The following is a 16589-nucleotide window of genomic DNA, read 5'->3' on the forward strand; positions in this document are numbered from 1 at the left end:
TGGCTTCATATTTGGTCTCAAGACATGACCCAGGGCTATATTCTACTTTCTCATTCATCAAGAATGAGAAGGCAACTTTTTCCCCAGAGTTTCCAGTAGTTTAGAGATTTACAGTGTGCCCACCCCTGAATGTGGCCATGGGGCTGAAAGTGGTGACTGACAACCTAGTGTTACTGGCTGAGATGCTGTTTTTCTCAGGATCATGTCTCAGTGTGGACAAAGAATGAAGCCAGCAGACAAGAGTATAGAGCAACCATCAAAGCTGTTAATGAGGAGTGAAAAGAAAACGGATCCTGCTGACCAGGTGGGGCCCACGGGAGGGCGCTGGTGGGGCTGCAGAGTCAGAGTTCCCAAGCACTGGGAAGGAGGATGCCTGCCTGATTAGCTGGGCCTTGCTGCTCAGGCTGGGGTGAGACTTGAGGGTTTCTTGGCTCTCTCCCTGCTTGTTCCTGTGGTTTCTCTCTTGACTGTCTGCTTTGGTTCCCCTTTTTGTTGCCCATTGCCAGGGTTTTCACTGACCATTCCCCGGACCTCCCTGTCCTGCCCACATGTTCTCCTACCTCCTGGCTCACTAGATCATGTGACTGGTCATGAGGGTAGAGTTCCTATAGGAAAATACACCTTGAATATCCAACTAGATACGTTAGAAAAGAGAATGGACCACAAGGAAACTGAGGTGAGGAAACAGGGGTGCTTGTCTAAATGAATCATTTGTTTCTTCTTGGTAAAATCAATTTAAAGGTATAGAAATCTCATGATATGGGTTTCATCAAGAAATATCTTTTAAAAAGGTCTTGCTAGGATAATTAAAACAAAAGTCTTAGTGTGTTATAAAGGGTAGGAAGTCCTGATCTGGAGAAGGCTGAGCTTTAGACTTGACTGTAAAAATCTCCTTGAAATGTTTAGGAATACCTACCAGTTTGTTCAAAGTATAAACATTCTATAATTGAAGGCTGTGCATATCCAGGAGGGGAAAATTAAACATACCAGAAAATTACTTACTCTCCCTTTCATTTGAACACTGTCTGATGTAGTATTTTTCTTGTTAAACATCTAGTTTTCTTGAATTGGTTACCATTTACCCCACCACAGGCGGCTTAGATCTGCTATCCTGCCACTGTATTAGTTCTGGTGTTGTTTGCAACACTTTAATATTTATTTATGTAACTTTACTGAATAACTTCTTTTCATTTCAGATAAACTTTACAATTTTTAACTGTCATCTTGGTTTATGTAATTACATTTTTATTGTCACAAAGTATCTTTTTTTCCTTTGTACTTCTAAGATCATGTCTTACATGATATTGCTGATTTTTTTTGTTTGATTAAACTGATAATATTCTCCTTTCTCTTCTTATCTTCATAACAATTCTCCTGAAGTTACAGCCATTGGATCACAGAAACTATTTGGACACATCTCTTCTAATGATTGGCTAAAATGTGCATACTTACTCTTAAAACTTGACCTTTGTAAGATCAATAGATAGAGCAGAGTATTGTATCATCAGTGAGAGGCTCAAAGTGCATGGCTATTTGACTTTGAACTCATTTCTTTTATTTTTATTTGTCTTGATCTTCTACATTTTCCATGTTTTCTTTAGTCATTTGTTTTCACTGAACACCGAAAGGACTTACTACTTTCCAGGCATTATGTTAGGCACTGAAGATGGCATGGAATGAGGGCATATTTGAGGAGAAAAGGTTGGCAGCAGTAAGGGGTGCCTCTCCCTTCTGGAATCTCTACTTCTAATTCCCTTAATTTTTTTCTAAATTAAAATATATTGAGAGTAGTGTTGATAGAGAATGACAGTGCAGTTCACAAGCATAGTCAATGGAAAAACTAACTGTACTTTGAGGGGAATAGCCTCATCTTCAAACAGAAGTTGACTTTGAATAGAGTCTTGAACAATGAGCACCCCAGAGGGCAAACAAGTTCTAACACATTTTAGGATCATCAGCCAACATCTTGGTAACTTTTCATGTTTAAATAATCTTTTTTTCTTCACTTCAATTTTACCTGTTTTTTTTTTTTCTGTTCATCCTCTTTCTAGATAAAGTCAAGTAGAAAATATGATATTTTGTAAGCAGTAAATACTCCTCAAACAAGGAAATTCATAGGTTCTTTCAAGACTAACATTGTGCGTAATGTCTTCTCCTGCACTGCCACCTTTCTTGATTTGTTTTCTGTAGAGGTTCATTTTCAGGGCTGGCCAATTTAATAAAATGACATTGATAATAACATTACTCAGATACCTTAATGTGCAACAATGTCTTGATCTAGTTTGATGAATGTTATGGGAAGAAAAGGTTTCTAGCAAGATGAATATTCATAACATTTAATGATTTTCATCTTTAGAACCAAAAAGAATCTATTTTCTGAATAAGAGAATCTAACTTGGCTTCTCACTACTTACACTGCCATAGTATTTTCAACTTCTTTGTCAGCTGTAGAGCACATGTTAAATGTAACTAGAAAAGGATTTGGGCACCTAAATTTTACCATTATTTGCCAGAGTACCACTTTGCAAAGTAAATGAGGTATCTGTGATCAAGAGCTGTTCACCACACTGAATAAGCTGCTTCTATATGTAGAGAAAGCAAATATCAACTTTTCAACTTACGCAAGTCATGTTTTATAAAATTTCTTTTGCGGTGTTTTTGGGCTCTTGGGCTAACAATCTGTGTTTTCAGACATTTTCTGGTTTTCACAAGTAAGCAGAACTCTATCCAAATAAATCAAGATTTTAACATATATTTGATTATTTTTCATTCAGTTATTTTTATTATAAAATGATAATGAGTCAGCACATATTCATAGTTCTGCTTCACAGAACACTTTGCCTCAGTTTAAAATATTTTATATTGAAGAACTCCAAAGAATCTTTACTTTTAACTTCATTGTGAAATTCTCTATGAAATTTCAGGCGTGAGTTAAGAAAAAACATCTGTGGCTTTAGACCTAAGATGTCTACTGTTGCATTAGTGGATTTAGGTATTTTGTGAACTTTCCCTGCCTTTCCACTGTTCAAACTGTACTCCAGGAAGCCAGTAAAATCAGTATCTGTGCAGGGGGTTTGGGGTACAGTCACTTGAGGACCTGCAATAGGAAAAGGTGCTTCCATTTTATAGTAAGTCTGTGTCATTTAAGAACCCAACATAAGACCATAGCAAGTCTTGGAAGCAGGACTCTTTTTGGTACTGATAGACAGCTATGGACCCTACACTCTTTCTATGTGTTTATATTTGCAGACAGTTCAAAGACAAAAACAAATTGGGTGGAATATTTTTTTAACTGACTTCCTACATGCCACTCAGTAATCTAGGTGTTTTCAGCCATACCAACTGCTCTGCACATCTCTCAATATTTATCAAGCTGTCATAAAACTGTCCATAAATTCATCTCATCCATTTATTAAAATAAGCATTCATTGAGCACCACACACGTAGGTATTACACAAGTGCTTGTATTTTAACTGCACATAGTGAGGAAGATGAGCATTTGGTAAAATTATTTTAGCAATAGGGTACAAGACAGTGATTTTGTTAACTTGGCAATCTTTCTAAGTATTCTAGAAAGGGTATTCTGTCTGTGAAAGTGGAGCACAGCAGAGAGGGTAAGGATCCTAAACTCTGAAATGTTAATATGCAGTAGCTCCTTTATCATTCAGCTTGCATTTTTAATTTAAACTAATTCCACTTGTATTACTTACAAATGTATTTTAATTTGCAGATGTATAGGTTGCCATTTTTGTATCTCTATGTTACTGATTTTCATCATTTCTTTTGTGGTGCGATTACATGGTCTATAGGATTTCAGCTTTTTGAAATGTAAGGGTTTTTGACATAAATCTGGTTCTTGATAAACTTGTGCATGAAAATAGTATGTGTGTGTTTTCCAATGTCTTCCTTCCAAAGTTTTCTTAATTCCTCTCCATTCTAGCGTCCTCCTTCACCATTTTACTTAAACAAATTTGTCATGATCACCCAGGATCTCTACATTGCTGATGCAATGTACAATTCTGTCTTTATCTTGCATGACTTATAAACAGCACCTGGCACAGTCAAGCATTCTTTTTTATTTGAACCACCACTTCCATTTGACTTCTGGAACCCAAGTCTCTAACTTCCCTACATACTTCACTAGCCATTCCTTTCCATTCACTGTGTTGGTTACTCTTCATCTCTCAATCTGTAAAAGTTGAAATAAGCAAGCTTCAGTCCTTGGATCACTTACCTTTTCTAACAGTACTGTCTCCTTTGGCGATGATATCATTTGACTTTTTAATATCATTATATTCTAATGATGTCTCAATTTATAATTTCAGGCACATTTTACTCCCTGAATTTCAAGATACCCAGAGCTCCCTATTTGAAGTCTTTATTTAGATGTCTAATGAGAATCTTGAAATTAGCATTTACACAACTGACCTCTTGTTGATTTCCCCGAAACCTTGGTAATCCTCTTTGTCTGAATAAATGGTAACTCTACTTTTCCTTTGCTCAGATACAAAACCGTGGAGATGTGCTTTATCTCTTAACTATCCCACATTGAATTTGTTTGGAAATCCTGATTTCTACCTTCAAAGGCATCCAGTTCTATTTCTTGCCACCTCCACTGCCTCTGCTCTAGCCTAAGCCACATTCATCTCTTTCCTAGGTTGATGCAGTAGTCCTGGTTTCTCTGCTTCTGACCTTAACCCCTTCAGTCTCTTATAAATATTCCAAGTAATTCTATCAGTGTTCTAGACAAAAGTCACCATTGGTTTTCCATCTTTTTCAGAGTGAAAGCCATTGTCTCTGGTTACTATAACAACCTACTCAGCTTCAGATGGTCTGTTTCTTCATTATTCTCTGACCTCCTCTCCTGCTTCTCCCTTATTCAATCTGACCCAGACAAATTGGACCTCTTGCTGTTCTATAAAAAATCTAGTCTTCTTAGAGACCTTGCTGGTCATGTTGCCTATGCCTAGAATATCTGGCCTCCAGTGAGCCACAAGGTTGCCTTCTTCATTTCTTTCTGGTCTTTATTCCAACGTTGCTTTAGTACGGATTTGCCTCTTCCATATCTAACACTGAAACTCCCTCCCAGACATTTCTTACACCCTTGTACTGCTTTTTCTCCTTAACAATGATGGCTCTGCTATATAAAACATTTAATTTTTGTCTTCTCCACTCTAAATCCCCACATGGAAAGCATTTTTTTCACTACTGTATTCTAAACTTTTATTAGTGTGAGAATACAATAGGTAATCAAAGCTTTAGCTGCACACTGGATAACGTTTTGCTCCTCAGATGAGCGGAATGAGAGAGGCATTAGAGTGGATGTTTACAGGGAGTGTTCTGGGATCAGCATCTCTGAACGGGAAGAAAGCAGGAATGAGCAGAGACAATGGGCTGCCGTGCAGCTTCAGCAAAGGCCTCAGCCAACACCACAGAAAGTTTTCCAAACAGTGGCAATGGGCCAGGCCTTCACACTCTGTCTGCGACTGTGTGCGGGCTGCCACCAGTCTTTGAATGAGGATTTGAGGCAGTATGGCCAGTTTAGGGCAGTTTCAGAGTGGGATTCAAGCTGGAGATGACAGTTGGTAGAACTCCCAGCTGTGGGAAAAAAGATCTGTTAATCCTGAAAGGGCATCTTTCAGGTGTCCTGAAAGTGTTTATCGAGTATGCTGTGGCCTTCAGATGACTTCAATGTCCTAAAATGCTAGTCTTCCTGGGACACACATAGTTTTCATGGCTTCTTCAAATCCTTGCTCGGATGCTAGCCTCTCAAAGAGGCATACCCTTTCTCTCGTTTAAATTGAAATATGTCCCTTCCCAACATACAAATCTCTTCTAATATAAGCCTATTTGCTTACTTACACTTTTCCTGTTTTTTTGTTTCCGACTAGAAAATATGCTCCAAAAAGATTTGTCCATCTTGTCACTGGAAAAAAAATCACAAGCACCTAGAACACTGCACATAGTATTCCAAATGCTTGTGGAATGAAAAATCTTAGGCTTTTGATTGAGCTGATTTTATGATACTTTCATTATTTGATTTCTGGAGGAAGATAATAGCTCCCTCGATTTCAGGGATGTACAGGGAAGTTGAAGCAAAGCCTGACTCCAAGGAACAAGCCTGAACTGTATCCCACTGACAAGACACTGCAAAGCTGCTTTTACAGCCGATGGGAAAATAAATTAATCCTGCCTGTTCAAATACTCACCAATTTATAGGCCCAAACCTGGTTCCTTGGAGGCTGAAGTAGGTTTAATACCTGCTCGTTTTCAGGGTGGGTGTAGTTCTATATTGTCTCAGGGTTGAAGAGATTTGGACCAAGCTTAGAGGCTAAGCAAGGCTCTGATACTGAGCTTTCTCTACTGAAAAAACAGATTTTACCCCGAGTTAATGAAGAGAAGATGCGATGGAGCAGTTTGCCACCAGAGGGCACTGTGGTACCTTTGGTAATGACATTCGGCTTTCTAGTATAGGATTGCAAGTTTGGGGACAAAAGCTTGAAAAACAGTATTTTAAAAAGAGCCTAAAGAAATATTTTGCTGATGCTCTTCATTATTTACTTCCTTTTGAAAATACTTAGGATAAAAATGTTAAATTGTAGTTGCAATTAAAAAATGGCAAAGGATATTAATAGAAATTTCACACAAAAAGATAAGCAATATCTCTTAAATGTCAGCAAGAGATACTAAACCTATCTCACTTTTTAAAATGGAAAATAACACTTAGATACAATATCTCACGTCTTGGATTTTTGGTAATATAAAGTCTGCCCACCCAAGCAGTCTTACAGATTGCTCTTGAGAGCATTAATCAGCTCAAATCTCTAGGAGGGGTATTTGGTAGTATATTTGAAATTTACAAATGAATTTACCTTTGGCCTCCCTCCACACACTCATAGGTATTTATCATAGACATGTGCCTCTAATTAGATACTAATTTACATATACAATTTTTTTATTATAGCCTTATATAGCAAAAGTTCTGAAAAAATAAAAATTTGGAAGGACTATGGTTGAATAATTTACAGTATATCAGTACAACAGACTTGAAGCTGAATATAATAAAGATGCTATTTATTGATCCAAAAGCCCTCTAAATTATTTTGGGGTATGGGAAAGCAAGACCCATATTAGTGGGTAAAATATGAAATTCTTTTTTGAAAGGGGCAGAAGGAATAATATACATATTTGCATTTGCAGAAGAAAATTTTGCTAGTACACAAACACACCAATAAATGTGGTCTTCTGTGGCAAGAGGAAAGAATGGAGACAGGGTTTGGAGTAAGATTTTGTCCTTTATACCATTTATGAGGCCTACATGCACATTTATTACCTATTCAGAAGAAAAATGTTTTAATTGTAGGGGGAACTTTGGCTTAGTCAGTGAGAAAAAGTTGACAACTCAAATAGTTTATCACTCAAATGCATCAGATAAATACAGGTGTTTATAGCCACTTACCTAGTTGGTTTATAGCTTATTAATGGTCTGCTTGGAATCAATTAGATCTAGTACTTCTGTCAGCCTTGAAATGATTGAGGTGAATTTTCCAGCAATGCTGTCTCAGGAAAAACTTCACAATTGCTTGGATTTCCCTCTGTACAGTGTTCAGTGTTCTTGACTTCCTATGACAGTCTTACTCCCCACCATATGCCATTTGTTACAGTTTGATCTGCCGTTTGGGCAGAGAAGGTTACTGAACCTCTTCCTTACAGTGTAACAGAATGATTTTAGTAATTAATTTATTCATGTTTATTGAGTATCACTAAGAACCTGGCAATGACCCACCTACTTAGGATGCAAATCCATCAGTCATGACCTTCCTTCTCCCTCAAGGAACTCAGAGTCAAGCAGGAAGAGGGCTTTGTCTAATCGCTCTGTGCCGTACCATGTGCCATGGAAAATACAAATCGAATAATCCCCTTTTCCTGAGACATCCTCAGATCACGCTGTGGATTTTGAAATGAATAGAAATTTTTTAGGTTAACAGGGGTTGGGATGGGGTGGGATGGGGTGGGGTGGAAGATGGGAATTACTCTTAAGCAAAAGGAATAACACTTATGAAAGTCAGATTTGAAAATAGACTATTACAAGGGTTGAATGATTAAGCATGACTGGAGTATGTTTGCATTTGATTTATTTTGGTATTTTGAGACAAGTTACTGCCACAGTTGCTAGTACTAAATACTAAGTACATTATTCCATTTAATCCTAACAACAAAACTCAGAAGTTTTGCAGTGCACAGGTAATGATACCAATAATTATAAAATGATGTATCTGGAGTTACACAAGTAGGTATAGCTAGTACTCACACCTACATCTGATTCCAAGTTCCATGCTCCGGGGTATGAACACATGTTTGCTGGATCTCTTCTGTTATTTCAGACCTGTTTGTTACCTTTGTCATTTTCCATCCTGCTCTCTAACACTGGAAACCGGCCTGGACAGAGCTCATCAAGAGGTTCCCGCACACTTGGAAGTTCAGTATGGCCTGTCCCACAGGCAGTATAGGCTGGGAACCAGAGGGGAGGAAGATCAGAGTGTGGGAACCTAGGGCCCCCTTCCTTCTGTTCTCGTGTGCTACCTGGGAATCCAAGCAAAGACGACTTGGCTTCTGTTCAGGAGGCCCTTTCTGATTCCTGGGTGCTGCTCAGTAACTGCTTTTTCTCCTTGTCCCTGCAGGTCTAGGGAAGATAACAGCTCTACCCTTCCTGTGTGGTTTGCTTGCAAACAGCCCACTGTTTTGTTAAAGGGTCTTTATTAAACTCTCCTCAAATTATTCTAATTTGAAAGTGCCATCTGTTTTCAGCATCAGATCAACATTTAAGAAGTTATTGTTCTTCGCTAAGTGAGAGCTAATGAAAGTTTATTATGGTAGTAGCAGGAGAAATAAAAGCATTAAGTTGGATTCCAGGGTGATATGAGAGACATCAGAATTTTAAGAGGGCTACAAGGCAAGAACAATATTAGCTCTTAAGATCTGAGTTCTACAGAGGAAGTCAAGCGGGCCTTTCATGGGCTTTTACTGCCTAGAAAAACTCCTAAACTAAAATAATAGCAACATGGGGCAACTAAATGGTCCTTAACCTGACACCAAACAGGAAGTGAGGGCTGGGAGGTGTGGTAGACGTCACTGGGTGTGCAGGCAGTACCTGTAGCCACATTCATTCCTGGGGGGTGGTGCCAGCATCACGTGGTGATTCCAACAAGGGATTAAGGCCAAGTGTGTACAGCAGGAGGTCAGAGAGAAATAAAAGTGGTAAGTTTGGTCCTGGCAGGTGGACCAAACAGGGGCACGCATCAGCTTGGTCTGAGGGTTCAGGTAGGCAGTGAGTATTAGAGGGAAGACTGGCAAATGGCAGGCTCCCCGCCCTAAGATTCATTTCAGAGCCGAGCTCCAGATCCCTGGGAAGGCAGTGAAGGCAGGACAAGTTCTGGCTGGACAAATGGCAACAAAACTGGCAGAATGCTGCCTGACTTGCATGTTTCCTTAAGTCATCCTGTTGGGTTCCAGCTTGAAGCCAGGCTGAAGGTCAAGTGGCTCCTACTGCAGGAAGTGAGAGATCCTAACACATTCCATTCATACACTCACACAGGCAACCTCCCTTGAGGGTTTTTTCTCTTCTTCTTCTTCTTCTTCAAGTCAGTGATTTCATTATGTGGCCGAAATGTCTAATTCCATCTTGTGTTCCATAGCATCCACACTCCAGTGCGTTTGAGGAAGCGTCACTGTTTCATCAGTGTCTCTCAAGTTGAAGAGTATAAAACAGAGCAGGCAACACATTAACAGAATTGCATTACCAAATTGCCTGCTATGAGATTCCTTTGCAAGGCCGGGGAAAAGCAAAAATCAGAAAATGATATGTTTTCAACATTGGCCTCTTTCTGGGTTTAAAAATATATTTTGATTTATAGTCTCCAAGGACAATATACAGAAAATGGCTTCCTAAATTAACATATCAAACCAAATGCATAGGAACAATTGCAATGAAATAATAAGCTTTTATAAGGAACCTTTTAAAGGAGATAAAATATAGATGGTTGCTTTGACTTACACAGGTGCTATATTAATCACTGAAGCCTGAATTATAGAGGTGAAGAGTTTATGCTGCTTTCCTTTGTGTTGAGCATTCTGATAAATGGGTGTCTAATGTGACAGGGAAAGATAACATAATGAATATCTTCCTCTGCTTCAAGGAACACACACAAAAAAACAATGACTGACACTGTATTTTGTTCCAGGTAGGAATAAAAAGCAAGCGGTTCCTGGCCCTTGATATTCCAGTTACCGGCGTCTGACTGACAGACAGCATGTCGGCACCAGCAGTGAAGGCAGTGAGGGGCTTTGGCTCCAGGTGAGTACACTTCTCCAGGACAAAATGTGTGCATTTTGTCGACTCTTACCCACAGAGTTCTTGAAGTGCCTTCATCAAACCTTTACCATCTCAATACTGAGCTGTTGCATTTCTTTAAAATACTATGGTTTTAAAATTCTGTAGTGCTTTATAAGTCAATGCATTTTTCTTTTCTTCTTAACTTTAAATGGGAGAACAGGTAACTATGGATGGGTTTCCTTCTCAACTGTCAAAATGCCTGAACTACAAGTAGAATAGATGAAACCTGATAGTATCTGTGAGTAAGGAGGAAAGACTATGTCTAGAATTGACCAAAGTGGGAACAGATTCATTATTAAGCATTTCAAACTGGCACCTTTTTCTGTAGCCTTCTCAATGGCAGATACCTAAGGCTGAGTTACCCTTGAGGATCCCAAAGTCTGTCCCTTCCAAAGTAATGTGGGCTGGTAATCCAGTAACTCAAAAGACCCCTTGACTTCTGGGTTTCAGATTAGAAGATATCAGAAGTAAGGATCAAATATAACCTTTTGCTGCACAGATTCTAGTTATGATCCTCATTGAATCTGTACCTTCATGAATCCATAAGCCAAAATGTATGTATCACCCAGACACATAATATGTAACTTTTGTGGGCCGAATGGAATAACAGGCTATAGATTTAGGGAATGGAAGAGCTATACTATATAAGATTTAAGAATCTTTTTTATACTTTTCAGACCTATGTACTAGGCTTATACGCATATCTTAGTATAATTCATATAGAATCTCTTCTGTCCACAGATTCAAACTGAATAGCTAATAGAGCAAATGCAATTAAAATATAGATATATGCACAAGGAACATATAATAAGTAGTCAGTCTACTTATCAAATATGTTATCCTTCCTTTTGACACAGTTCTATATCTGGTGATTTAATATAAGGAAATAATTAGGAAAGTCTGAAAATATTTAAACAAAATATGTTTTTGTTTTTTCATAGTCTGTTTTTGTAGCAATGAAAATGATAAACAGCCCAAATATATGATTGCATAGAATTTATAAAATAGATTTTTTCCAAATAGTGAAATTCTATGAAACTACTAAAATAGATGCTTTAGAAGAACAATTATGACATGAAAGAAGGAACAGGTCTATTCTTTTTTGTTGCTGTTATCATTAATCTACAGTTACATTAACATTATGTTTACTAGGGTCCCCCTTCACTAAGTCCCCCCACAAACCCCATTAGAGTCACTGTCCATCAGTGTAGTAAGATGTTGTAGAATCACCTCTTGTCTTCTCTGTGTTACACAGCCCTCCCCATCACCCCACCCTGACACATTATACATGCTAATCGTAATACTCCCTTTCATCTTCCCTGCCCTTACCCCTCCCTTGCCTCCCATTCTCCCCAGTTCCTTTCCCTTTGGTAACTGTTAGTCCATTCTTGGGTTCTGTGATTCTGCTGCTGTTTTGTTCCTTCAGTTTTTCTTTGCTCTTATACTCCATGTATGAGTGAAATCATTTGGTATTTGTCTTTCTCCACCTGGCTTATTTCACTGAGCATAATACCCTCTAGCTCCATCCATGTTGTTGCAAATGGTAGGATTTGTTATTTTCTTATGGCTGAATAATATTCCATTGTGTATATGTACCACATCTTCTTTATCAATTCTGGATACTGATGGACACTTAGGTTGCTCCCATTTCTTGGCTATTCTAAATAGTGCTGCAATAAACATAAGGGTACATCTGTCTTTTTCAAATTGGGCGGCTGCATTCTTAGGGTAAATTCCTAGAAGTGGAATTCCTGGGTAAAATGGTATGTCTATTTTGAGCATTTTGAGGAACCTCCATACTGCTTTCCACAATGGTTGAAATAATTTATATTCCCACCAGCAGTGTAGGAGGGTTCCCCTTTCTCCACAACCTCACCAACATTTGTTGTTGTTTGTCTTTCAGATGGTAGCCATCCTTACTGGTGTGAGGTGATATCTCATTGTGGTTTTAATTTGCATTTCTCTGATAACTAGCGATGTGGAACATCTTTTCATGTGTCTGTTGGCCATCTGAATTTCTTCTTTGGAGAACTGTCTGCTCAGCTCCTATGCCCATTTTTTAATTGGATTATTTGCTTTTTGTTTGTTGAGGTGTGTGAGCTCTTTATATATTTTGGATGTCAAGCCTTCATCGGATCTGTCATTTACGAATGTATTCTCCCATACTGTAGGATGTCTTTTTGTTCTATTGATGGTGTCCATTGCTGTACAGAAGCTTTTAAGCTTGATGTAGTCCCACTTGTTCATTTTTGCTTCTGTTTTCCTTGCCTGGGTAGATATGTTCATGAAGAAGTTGCTAATGTTTATGTCCAAGAGATTTTTGCCTATGTTTTTTTCTAAGAGTTTTATGGTTTCATGACTTACATTCAGGTCTTTGATCCATTTCAAATTTACTTTTGTTTATGGAGTTAGACAGTGATCCAGTTTCATTCTCTTACATGTAGCTGTCCAGTTTTGCCAGTACCATCTGTTGAAGAGACTGTCATTTCCCCATTGTATGTCCATGGCTCCTTTATCATATATTAATTGACCATATATGTATGGGTTAATGTCTGGAGTCTCTAATCTGATCCACTGGTCTGTGGCTCTGTTCTTGTGCCAGTACCAAATTGTCTTGATAACTGTGGCTTTGTAGTAGAGCTTGAAGTAGGGGAGCGAGATTCCCCCCACTTTATTCTTCCTTCTCAGGATTGCTTTGGCTATTCGAGGTCTTTGGTGTTTCCATAATTTTCATATTTTGACTTAGTTTTCTGATGTTTTCACATGGTTACTTTTACTATATTCAGAAAAATTGCTAATTTTGAAAATTAAATCATTGAAATGTTTTCATAAGAAAAGAGGTTTATAGAAGAGTAAGGACATAAAAAAAATAGTCAACACACTTATTGGAGAGACTACAAATCATGTTACAAACAGAATTGGAGTAAAACCCTGTATTTTTGTAAAAATAAAGACTTAATCTATGTAAGTTATTTATTAGTTTATATTAAAAATCCTAAAACTCTTTTTAAGTCTATTAAAGGTTTGGGAGCATGAAGATAATTCCTATTTAGTAAATATACAGAGTCAGCAAGGGAGGGATGAAACTTGAGTAGGGGCTTGAAGGTTAAATATATAGACATGTGCTTTCACTGGTTTTAATAACTAAATTCGACCTTTTAAAATGAATGATTGTACATGTGCTCACTTTTACTGTTCCATTTTTCATTTTGTAGAAAATGATGACATTAGTGATACATACTACGTGAATTTGAATATTAATAATTTGTTTCAAGCTTAGAATAATCAATTTGATACACTAGATGTTATCTTTTTTTTGAAGTGCAGTTGATATAAAATCCTATATTGCTTTCAAGTACACAACACAGTAGTTCAACAGTTACCCATATTATTAAATCCTCACCCCCACCACTCCAACAACTAGTATAGTTACTGTCTGTCAACCTAGGAAGATGTTATAGAATCATTGGCTATATTCGCCATGCTGTATTACTATGCCATGACCAACTTATATTATGATTGAGAGTTTTTGTTCCCCTTTATCTCCCTCACCTCCCCTACCTGCCTATTCTAACCTCTCCCCGATGGTAAACCGCCAGTCACCTCTCATTGTCTAGGGGTCTACTGCTATTTCATTCATTTTGTTTTGTTTTTTGAGTCCACAAATTAGTGAAATCATATGGTATTTTTCTTTCTCTGTCTGGCTTATTTCACTTAGCATTATACCCTCTAGATCCATCCATGTTGTTGCAAATGGAAGGATTTCTGTCTTTCGATGGCTGAATAATATCCCATTGTGTATATGTACCACATCTTTATCCATTCATCGACTGATGGACACTAAGTTTGCTCCCATATCTTGGCTATTGTAAATTATGTGGCAGTAAACTTAGGGGTGCCTATATCTTTTCAAATCACAGATTTTGTTTTCTTTCGGTAAATTCCTAGAAGTAGAATTACTGGGTAATATATTTCTATTTTTAGTTTTTTGAGAAACCTCCATGCTGCTTTCCACAGTGGCTGCACAAATTTATTTTCCTTTTCTCAAAATCCTTACCAAAACTTGTTATTTCTTGTCTTTTGGATAGTAGTCATTCTACCCATGTGAGGTGATATCTTATTGTGGTTTTTATTTGCATTTGGCTGGTGATTAACAATGTGGAGCATCTTTTCATGCACCTATTGGCCATCTGTATTCCTACTTTGGAAGATGTCTGTTCAGGTCCTCTGCCCACTTTTTGTCCGGGTTATTTGTGTTTTGGGTGTTGAGGCATGAGTTCTTTATATATTTTGGATGTTAATCCCTTATCACATGAGTTGTTTACAAATATATTCTCCCACACTGCTTTTCCTTGCTACATTCCCTAACATGTACATTACAAATGTGTGAGCTAACAACACATGGAGACTAGAAAAATGGAAGAAGAAAATGTGTACAGCGGGAGTTTACAGTTGTCACTGGACCGACTTAGGTACTGGGGGACAGATTTGGTATTTGTTGACCTGGACTCAAATATCTGTCCTGCATTGAATGAGTGCAGTCCAGAGCCTACTATTCTCTTCAAACCTTAAATTATTCATTTGTGCAAAATTTGTCTCCTTTCTGTAAGTCAACTGGTACAATGTTTGTGGAAGCCTTTTGAAAATGTTGAAGCATTTGGTTGGTATGAGCATTGATTGATGTAATACAACTTACCAAAATACAGACACATGTGTATATGTACATATACATGTGCATGCATACTGGAGTTGAAGTGGTAGTTGTTCCTGAAATATCTCTGCTTTTCAGCAGAGTATCTTCAAGTAGATATTTGCAGAGAAAATTCTCTTCTTTTCACTTTAACATTATGTGGCCTTCCCATTAAACCACCATGGTTCAGTAATTCAGGAGGTGTTTTCCTCTACCCATTGACCACAAAGGGAAATCAGCTTGGCACAAGATCTCAAGATAATGAACTTGGCAACACAAAACAACTTCCTTTTATGAAATCCTTTCACAGAATAAATGTAGTATGAAAATTAAAGACAGAATATTAAGGTAGCATTGATTAATTGATCTAGAAATTATTTCCAGCCATATAACATTAATAACCCTCCATGACCTAAAATTAAAGCTGCAGCTAACATTATGTAGCAACAAAAATTATTTAATATTAACAACTGGTAGTTGGGTTGAATTTTAACATTTGAAATTACATTTGCTGAAGCACTATGAAGATACTTTGCAGACTGTAATAAAATATTGGAAATTACCAATTGAGAATTTGTTCATATGAATCAGTATTAATTTGTCATTCAAGATTATATACCTAGAATAAATCAAAATGTATTTCATGTTGGTTGCACTGAAACTACTAAGAATTCCAAATAATGTGCAGTAAAATCTGGGAGAATTACATTACCACAAGCCAAAACTCTCAACTGGACTTTTTTTGTGTGTCCTTTGTTTAAAAAGAATGAAAGTGATATGAAAGTAAATCAGAGCTAAAAACAAAACACAAAAATGGAGTCTCAAAATGGTTGAAAGTTGATATCATTCAAAAAATGTTAAGCATTTACTACGTACATATCTCCATATACCTGTGGGAGATATAGATATGAATAACATATTTCTGGCTTTAAATAATTTTCCACAAAAAGAAATATGCTATATAGAGATACTGTGGAATAGTACATTATTATGCAGGTATTTTCATCATATACGTTCAGATACCTTTTAGTGTTAGATGCCAAAACATAAGGAGAGATCAAGTGCAGACTGTTTTGCAGAACACAATTTTTGTGTTAAAGCAAATGAGAAGGTTTCCTGAAGCAAACTGACCTTTTTCTTATTAAAGTATCATTGATATAAAATCTTATGTTGGTTTCAAATATACAACATAGTGGTTCAACTGTTACCCTTCCTATTAAATCCTCATCCCCTCTAATGTGGTCACTGTCTATAAACACAGTAAGATGTTGCAGAACCATTAACTGTATTCTGCATGCTATACTACCTTCCCTGTGACCACCCTATATGGTGATTGCAAACTCTTGCACCCTTTACCCTCTTCCCCCTCCCCACCCGACCAAGGAAGCTGAATTTGATGTAACTCACACAGGGACGATGCACAGGTGGGGAATGGTATTGTAGCTGATGATAACAATTTCTACACAAACAGTGGTTTTGAATATAGGGAAACATGGAAAAGGACAG

The 16589-nt window shown here is 37.5% G+C and overlaps 1 protein-coding gene across 1 annotated transcript in view; it reads left to right on the forward strand.

Annotated features, from left to right (window-relative positions):
• The window catches only part of PTPRD (protein tyrosine phosphatase receptor type D), a 2165650-nt gene that overhangs the window by 663473 nt on the left and 1485588 nt on the right, over positions 1 to 16589 (forward strand). Inside the window, exon 2 of the mRNA XM_073228519.1 lies at positions 10242 to 10354. The gene's annotated coding sequence lies outside the window, so the exon portion shown is untranslated. The remainder of the gene's footprint in view (positions 1 to 10241; positions 10355 to 16589) is intronic.

The sequence above is a fragment of the Manis javanica genome, chromosome 2 (assembly GCF_040802235.1).
Source record: "Manis javanica isolate MJ-LG chromosome 2, MJ_LKY, whole genome shotgun sequence".
Taxonomy (NCBI): Eukaryota; Metazoa; Chordata; class Mammalia; order Pholidota; family Manidae; genus Manis; species Manis javanica.